This window comes from Anopheles arabiensis, chromosome 2 (assembly GCF_016920715.1).
Source record: "Anopheles arabiensis isolate DONGOLA chromosome 2, AaraD3, whole genome shotgun sequence".
NCBI classification, from domain to species: Eukaryota; Metazoa; Arthropoda; class Insecta; order Diptera; family Culicidae; genus Anopheles; species Anopheles arabiensis.
The window spans coordinates 56,882,678-56,892,130 of NC_053517.1; the positions used below are offsets into that span (position 1 = coordinate 56,882,678).

The 9,453-nt window shown below is 44.3% G+C and overlaps 1 pseudogene; it reads right to left on the bottom strand.

Moving 5' to 3' along the window:
* Nucleotides 1-5,236: 5,236 nt before the first annotated feature.
* LOC120908573 lies at nt 5,237-8,641 on the bottom strand (annotated as a pseudogene).
* Between the last annotated feature and the right edge of the window lie 812 nt (nt 8,642-9,453).

Consider the following 9,453-nt stretch of genomic DNA (forward strand, 5'->3'; position numbering starts at 1 on the left):
AACCCATCTTATCGAAAATATTAAATGCTTCATTAGCGCGAGGAATCTTCCCGGTGTCATGGAAACACGCTCGAATGGTTCCGATTCATACGAAGGGCAGCCGTCTTGAAGCCAGCAATTATCGTGGCGTAGTATCTCGCATCTGCTAAGGTGTTTGAAATACTTCTGTACAAACCGCTACTCACTGCGGTACACAACTATTTGAGCCCGAGTCAGCACGGTTTTTTACCAAAGTGGTCTTCCACTACTAATCTTGTCGAATTTGTCGGTTACTGTTTCGACAACATGGATCGTGGCATCCAAGTTGATGCTGCATATATCGACCTGGCCGCGTTCGACAGCATTTCGCATGTTATTCTGCTTTCAAAGCTTAAAAAACTGGGTTTCACTGATAATCATATTACTAGGCTTCGCTCATTAGGGGCGGTCCCGTGGTACAGTCGTCAACTCGAACGATTCAATAACTTGCCCGTCATAGGGTCAATCCTAGAACGGACCGTCCCCCCGTAGCAAGGATTGACTATCCGGCTGCGTTCTAATGAATTAAGTCTCGAAAGCCTGTATAGGCGTCGGCGTGTCCGCGTAGGACGTTACGCCAAATAGAAGAAAAGGTCTTCGCTCATACTTTACTGGTCGCTCATATCATATAAGTATCGGATCTCATGGCTCTCAGACCTTTACCAGTTCGTCCGGAGTCCCTCAAGACAGTAATCTGGGCCCATTACTTTTTCCCATTTCCATCAACGATCTTTCGTTTGTGCTACCGACGGGCTTACACCTTATGTACGCCGACGAAGTGAAAATATTTTTCCAGTGAAAAATGCTTGTAACTGTCAACGCCTCCAGACAGTCCTTGATGATCTCGATAGTTGGTGCATCAGAAACGGACTAGAAGAATGTGTGGATAAATGCCAGTGCATTTCATTCAGCAGAGCCCGAAGCCCTATCATATTTAATTACTCGAGTAACTCACATCTTGTTCGAACGTCGTGTATTCGCGACCTGGGAGTGCTACTAGACGATAAACTATCATTTCGTCCTCATATCGACAGTGTTATCGCGACGGGAAACCAACTGCTTATCGATCCCATGTGCATCAAATCGATCTACTGTTCCGTTGTACGATCTTGTCTCGAGTACTGCTCTCCTTGGTTTGGTGCCCGCTTACTGTTGGTGATATAAATCGACTTGAAGCCTTGCAAAGGAATATCCCTAGGTACGCGATCCGGCTCCTTCCTTGGCAATCTTACCATACAAGGCCTTCCTACCATCAGCGGTGTCTGCTTCTCGGATTCGATACACTTAGCAAACGGTGTCTTAATGCGCAGTGTGTTTTTATCTTCCGGCTTCTCAACGACGAGATCGACTCCCCCGCATTCTTAGGTCGAGTCAACTTATTCGCTCTCTCCCGAACACTGCGGTTCAGTTTCCATCTGCGCACCCCTCGCACTCGTAATAACCATGGTCAGGGTTATCCCATGCTTCGCATTTCATCGGAATTCAACGATGCTTTATAGTTATTCGATTTCTGTTTGTCCACGTCAGCGTTAAAGGAAAAAATGCGGTTGGGTGATGTGTAACTTATATGTGTGATGTATGTGTAAAATATTTATAATATAAACGATTAGAACAATAGGTCCGTCTGGTTCATAAGCAAATATAAATAATGTGGCTGAGGTAACTTGTGATGGTTGTAGTGTACGTGTCTTGTGTTTTGTGTTGTGTATGAACCATTCAGGACCACAGCTCCAAATCGATCCTTTTAGCATTTCAGCTGCTGACATTCCTCGAGACACCAGATCGGCGGGATTCGATGAACCGGGAATGTGTTTCCATTGACGAGAGTGCGAATAGTTCTGGATCTCAGCAACACGATTCGCCACGAATGTTTTCTAGGTGTTGGGTGGAGACGCTATCCAGTTTAGCATTACCGTCGAATCTGACCAGAAAAAAGATTCGGTTGTGTTGATTCCCATATCGCGTCTAACACGATAATGAAGATGTGCTCCTAATATGGCCGCGCAGAGCTCCAATCTTATCAATCTCTTACTTGCCCCTGCTGGTCCTCACAATGCGCATAAATACAGGCACTATAAGCAACATCTGACGCGTCTGCAAATGTATGGAACTGTATTTTAGGGTTAGGTAAGAGCACATACCGCTCGCTTTTAAACTTTTCCAAATCTTCCTAGTCGTCAGTAACTGACTCAACACCATGAACACAATAATTAACCAGTCACTCAGGAAAATTACAGGCTGCACAAAAACTACCCCGATCAACACACTCCACGCCATAGCAGCAGAAATGCCCTTCCACGTACGGTCCAAACTTCTTATGCAAAAACAACTATGCAAAGCAATAGCACATTCATTTTTCACCACAATACGGACGTCTTACGAAGCGTAAACTCACAAAGTTTACGCTTGATTTGTATGGGAGAGCGTAAACTTCCTGTCAAAAGATTATAGGGTCGTATAGCTGAAATCCAGTTTACGCAAAAGTTTACGCTTCGTGTGACGTCCGTATAACATCTCAGCTACTCCCAATCACACCAAGAAATCTAACCGCTCCAGAAAAAACATACAGTAGAACGTTTCTTGGACTTCTTGGATTTCTTGGACCATTATCCGTGCAAATCGATTAACCGGCATTCGTCCGGTCCCGAGCTGCCCGGATAATCGATGTTCTACTGTATATAACTGGCAAACTCATATTTAACAACATAACTAAGTATGATTTCAACCACTCAAAATCCACTTCCGAAAACATCAATATTAACACGATCATCCCAGGCATTGACACCAACAAACACAATTTAAACATAACAGTCCTTTACCAAACAAACATGCAAATCATCAACTCACAACAGGACATAAAAATATACACAGACGGCAGCAAAAAAGATGAAAATTGTGGCATAGGAATTAACGCAAAAACTCCTATTGAAGAACTCAAAATATCCTAGAAACTCCAACACAAAACATCCATAAGCACTACAAAACTCTACGCAATAGACCTGGCACACGAGATGTCGACAAAAAAACGCTGGAACAATATTGCCATTTACACAGACAGTCTATCAGCATGCCAAACACTGAATACAAGCCAAAGAAGAAAACCAGATAGATGAACTCCTCGGGAGAATACTACATAACTGTGAATGCACTCGAGCAATAATTCAATGGATCCCAAGCCATTTCGGAATAGCTGGAAATGAAATTGCCGACCAATTAGCCAAAGATAGTCTTAGTAAACACACTGTAATAAATAACAAAATAAGATTAAAAGATGCTATTAATTTATTCCAACAGAGAGCTAACCACGAGACTAATACATGGTACCCTGAACTATGCCGAAGCAAAACGAAAAAGTTTGCCACATACCAAAGCTGTGTAAAAAACAAAATGTGGCACCACCATAAATACACCGACGAAGTACTTAACCTAACAATATAAACTGACAACATGCGAAACAACGACAACAACGAAACTCCAGAAAACAAATCACATATAGAAAGAGGACAAATGGCCTTTGATGCCGTCCAAAAATAACAGAGGTTGTGTTTAACACAATAGCGGACTACTACTGAAGGGCCCAGGAAGCTGGACTTCAGTTCCGAACCGTCAAACGACGTCATCAAACTGAAGAAGAATAAGAAGAAGAAGAAGAAGAAGAAGAAGAAGAAGAAGAAGAAGAAGAAGAAGAAGAAGAAACCGATTTCCATTTGTTGCAGATGTGTACAGGGACTGGATCGTCCCATCCGATATTCTGCAGTCACAACTCCAGCATTAGCAATTTTGCACGTATGATGACTGGAGCCAATCCAAGTGGATCAAACATTCGAGTAATGTTTGACAATATGGATCGCATGGTGAGGTTGGCGGTTTCCATTATTGCAGTCGACTCAAAGCACAAAACATCTAGTTCGGGCTTCCATGCACAAACTGCAGTGATGACTGTGTACCGATATGGTCTGCTGGTAAACCACTTAGTACGTCTAAACAATTTGATGTTTCTGAGTTCAAACCCGCCCTTGGAGAGTAACTCGGATAGTTGCTGACGAATTTTACGGAAACGCAAAATAATGTCGATGAGTTCATCCTGTACTATGGGTCCATCCTGCAAAGTTGCATTCAGCGAAAACCCAGTTGACGTTTTAGACGAGCCATCAAAAACTACTCTCATCTTTGTGGTGTTACTTGACGCTTTAAAAACTGGATGGTGTGGTAAATAATAAGCAGCTGTATCATCACATTCAGTGCTTATAGGAGACATGTGCCCCAGTGCTAAGTACTCCTTCATGAAGTCTTAGTATGCTTCTCGAAGTTCTGGATCACGTTCCAATCTCCGCTCGAGAAACTCAAAACGACGAATGGCCTGAGGTCTAGAAATGCCGCACTTTTCATCAAAGTCGGGCTGTTTCGGTAGGCGAACAATATATCTACCGCTATCGCCATGTTCGGAGGTATTCTTATAGAAAGATTCACAATGCCGGTCTGGTGAGTATCCATCATTCATGGTTAAATCTTCTAATTGCGAAAATCTTTATAGCGAATCCTCCAAGGATGACATACAGCCGATTGTATATGATGCGGTGGGATCGGTTTTAGGTGCAGAATTCTCAATGCCGGTTGGGCCAGTCATTACCCAGCCGAAAACGCTGTCTATCATTACGGGCTGATGAGGTGCAGGACGAAACTGATTTGCATTCTCAAAGAAAGTGTGGTAATGACGAGCACCAAGAATGACAGGAGAAGCTTTGTTAAACAGAGGGTCTGCTAAAGCGAAACCAGGTGGTATATTGGAATCGCTGATGTCTATGTCGCGCGTTGGTAGATTAGCAATCAAATTGTCAACAATCAACAACTCAGTGTTCACCGTAAACGAACTGAATCGAGAGACAATCTGTGCCTGTACGGACTCCCGTACTGTCTTTGTTGCTTGGCCTGCTCCAATGACGGTAATGTTCACATTACTTTTCTTCAGCCGTAAGCGATGAGCGATTCGATCGCTTCTTAGATTCCGTTGCGATGCGCTGTTCAACAGCGCCCTCGCAGGATGTGCTATTCCAAAATCGTCTATAATATAATTATAATATTATTATTATTATTATTATTATTATTATTATTATTATTATTATTATTATTATTATTAATCTTCAACGGGTCCTATGGCCTAATTAAGATGTAACAGTTCATTAAAAAAATCATAACAAAACATGATTTGCAGCGCAATTCACTGCGGCCATGGCAAAAGCCGGAGACGTTCCTTGAAGCACTGAGTTGAGATGTCGAAGTCGAAGCAATCCGAGACAGTGTGGAAGACAGCCGACATGCGGAACATAGGGTCAGACCGACCAGCGCTGGAACGGGGTTGAGCGAGCCGTAGAGTTTCTCTAGACCTAAGTGTTCGGGATGGTGCATAGATATCGACTCGATGCAACAAAGGCGATGAGTCGATAGAGCCATTTAGAAATCCAGCGATGAAAGAACACTGTGCATTGCGTCTTCTAACCGAAAGAGATTCAAGGCCTAGAAGACGGCACCGCGCAGCATACCGAGGAAGATTATTGCGATCCTGCCAGGGAAGTAGGCGTAGGGTGTATCTCGTGAGCTTACGTTGAATCGCCTCAAGTCGAGCAATTGAAGAAGCGGTAGTTGGGCTCCAGACTACGCACGAATATTCCAGAACCGAACGAACGATACAGTTGTACACAGCTTGGATGCACATGGGGTTGCGGAATTCATTAGTTGTCCGGATAACCACGCCAAGTAATTGATTTCCTCTGGCTACAACGTCATCGATATGCTGTTTAAAGTTCAAACTAGAGTCAAGCAGAACGCCCAGGTCTTTGGCATGATTCTGTCGATTAACTGCAGTGCCGTCCATGAAGTAGGTCCCAGTCACTGGGCTCCTGCATCGACTAAAAGACACACAGTAGCATTTCTCGATGCAGATAGTCAGTCCATTACGCTTGCACCACGAACAGAAAATTTCGATGCAGTCTTGCAGGAATGTACAATCACCTGTGTTGTGAATAGGCGCAAAAATTTTTGCATCGTCGGCAAACAGACTGATACTGTCGGGAGGTAAAGCGAGGGTAACATCGTTGATAAACAATATGAAGAGAAGCGGGCCAATATTGCTTCCTTGTGGCACACCCGAGCTGCTGACTATTTCTTTGGACATGTGCTTTTCAATTTTCACGATGTATGTGCGATTAATTAGCTAAGACTTAAGCCACTGTACGAGCGGGCTGGGAACTCCTAGCTTATCGAGATTAGCGAGAAGAATTGCGTGCGGAAGAGAGTCGAATGCTGCTTTCAGATCTGTATAAATTGCATCGACTTGAGCTCCGGCATCAATTTGACTAGTGCAATAGGTTACAAATTCAACCAGGTTCGTGGTAGTCGACTTTTTTGGCACGAATCCATGTTGATACGGGCTTAGGTAGCTGCGGCATGCATGTAGCAGATTTTTGTATTTCACTAGTTCAAACATTGCCAAGGGGCACACAAAGATGTAATACCCCGGTAGTTGATGGCATCTGTCCTGTCGCCCTTTTTGTAAATAGGAACCATCCAAGATTTCCTCCATGTTTTGGGAAAGTAGCCATTGGCTAGCGATGCATTGAACAATTTTGCAAGGATAGGTGCTACTGTCGTTTGACAGCGTTTCAGCACGTTAGAAGGAATTCCGTCGGGTCCAGGAGCGAAAGAAGGCTTTAGTTGCGCTAGGGCAGATAAAACGATCTCACTGTCGATGAAAGGAGTGCTCAATTGCGCCAGCCGGAGTTTTGACGAGAGCAGCATCAATGGTATCGGTATCATTCATGGCCGGTGAAAAGCAATCTGCGAAGCGATCCGCGAAGAGATTGCACATTTCATTAGTGTTGGCACTTGTTGCTCCTTTGTACGTAATGGATTTCGGTGTATGCGTGGATTTTGTTTTGCTGTTGTAGAAGCGCCAAAACGAGTCAGGCCACCTGCAGAGGTTACGTTGAATCTTACTCAAATATCTGCGATATCGAAACCTGTTATAGCTGCAGTATAAAGAGTGCGTGTCGAAGTAGATCGAGCGAGATCTTTGGCAGCGGCGCGTTTGGTAGTGACGATAACCAGCTCTTTTACACGTTTGAGTCGTTTGAGTCGCCCAGGGGGGGTTAGGTTTAGGACGCTGAACTGGGACGCATACAACAAAGGCTTGCAGCATGAAGGACGAGAATGAACATACTGCTTCGTCAAGTGAAATAAAATTGGAACAATGAAAGCTATTGCTAAACATTGATATCATGTCGTTCAGTTTCACATAGTCAGCTTTAGCAAAGTTATAACGATAAAATGCGGTTGTCGTCGAGTTTTGTCGAGTCGTCGAAATGCGTCGGGTCGACGAGTTAATACGTATTTTGAAGTCAAACGCCGGATGGTAGGAGTCAAGAGGTACAAGCGGAACAACACTTGGAAAGACAGGCGAACACAATTTAGCTGCAGCATTGTTAGCGTAGAGCAGGTCAAGCATGCGTCCGTGCGAATTATTGATGTGATTAAGTTGCACTAATCCGTTAAATTTAAATCCATCCACAAAGGTGTTGTTGGCCAGTGAGCGCGCAGTTGGTTCATAGTGCGTGATTGATGAGTATGCTGGCGAGGACGAAGGATCAGCTGTGGACCAGCTTATGCTGGGCTGATTGAAATCGCCAATAACAAACAGCAGATCCGAAGGCTTCAGTGTGAGAGTGAAGCCGCTGATACAATCATGTAGAGAGCGAAGAGTCGATACCTCGGAGCTAAGCTGCGGTGGAATGTATACTACCATGACGTACAGATGTGCGTTATTGCAGGTGACGCGCACACAAATATACTCGAGAGAACGATCACGGGAAGGTAATTCTATCGACTCGTTTGCGTTAGAAACGGCTAGCAAAACACCACCACCGCGAGCTAGAGCCGCTGTGAGAGCGATCACAGCGGTAAACAGAGAAGTTGTTGTTGAAGAGAAGAGCAGATAGAATGTTGTCAACAAGCCAAGTTTCCGTGAGGGCGATGAGATCGAAGTCAGCCTCCGATACAGCTAAGTGAAATTCTTTTGTTTTAGTACGCAAACCTCTAACGTTTTGATAATAGCAGCTTAAATACTTAGCGGTAGCGTTGTCATTGTGGCGGTTAGATAAGCGGGTGTTATTCTACTTTAACATTAGATGCTTAACCTAACTAAACCCTAAATTAACCTAACTAAACTATTAATAATTTGAAAAATCTCCTAATCGTGTCTTTACTGTTCAGCGTATCAAGTGAGAGTGATCTACGTTTCCGCTCCTTCAGCGCTGCCACTATAGCGGAATGGTTTGGTAACCAGCAGTAACGCTATAGGGTGGCTAAAGGCTTTTATACCACATAATTATATATATCACTGGCTGGCCCGACAAACTTAGTTATTCATAAAAAAATTAAAATATTCCATTATTGATTTGTTACTTGGGATAGTTGTATCGTGCCCGTATCCCCTCAGGATCTGATCATTGAGTGTAAACCGCCAGGTACCTCACACCAAGTGTCAAAGTGCCGTATACAACACAACCGGCCGTATCGGGGTGGTCGTTCGTTCCCGGGAACGTTCGCCGCGACGCTCATTTTCACTCATTTCATAGCCGTCTATGATAAAAATTTAGAAAACCGTATAGATTTTGTTCTGCCCAATCTAGTGGTACAACCCTGTCCACTCATGAGCGACGAACGGGCTGAACAACAATGCTGCTCTTTGCATGGGAGTTGGAAAATCATTTTTAAATAAAGTTTAACTGTTCGACTGCACTTTCGTCGCGCTCCGTGATTTTTCAGTAATTTTCTTGTGTTTTCTGCGTCGCATCGCATTGTTGCCTATTCTACGGACTATTAAACTGCTTCACATCGTCGTTGGCGAATTGTTTAGTTGCACCGCAACTGTGGTTTCCTGCTGTTTTTTTTCCTGCTCGGCTTAGCAGTGTTGTGCTGTGATTACGCGTAATTTCGCAATGGCGGCTATTTGCTTCTCGTGTGCTGAACCGCTAGAGGCCACCGGCTGCATCATCAGTTGTGCATATTGTGACGCTACGTTCCACCGCGGCTGTTGCAAATTGCCCCTCGAGCTGATTGACGCAGTATTGTCCAATGTCAACCTGCACTGGAGCTGCATTGGCTGCACTAACATTCTTAAAAATCCGCGCTGCCGTTCGGTAAAAGAAATAGGCGCCCAGCTCGGTTCCAAGCCGCCCTCACCTCAGCCGTAGCAGCTATCGGCAAGCTCGTTGGGCCTATTGTCGCCGAAGTTCGCAGTGGTTTCACCCTCCTTCAAACTGCATAAACGCCTCACACTCGGAATCCTGATCCTCGACCTGCTACTGGTAGAAAGCGGAGGCGCGTAATCGAGCATTCGGCATCTCCTGGTGTTAATAGAATTGTAAACAGTCGCGGTAA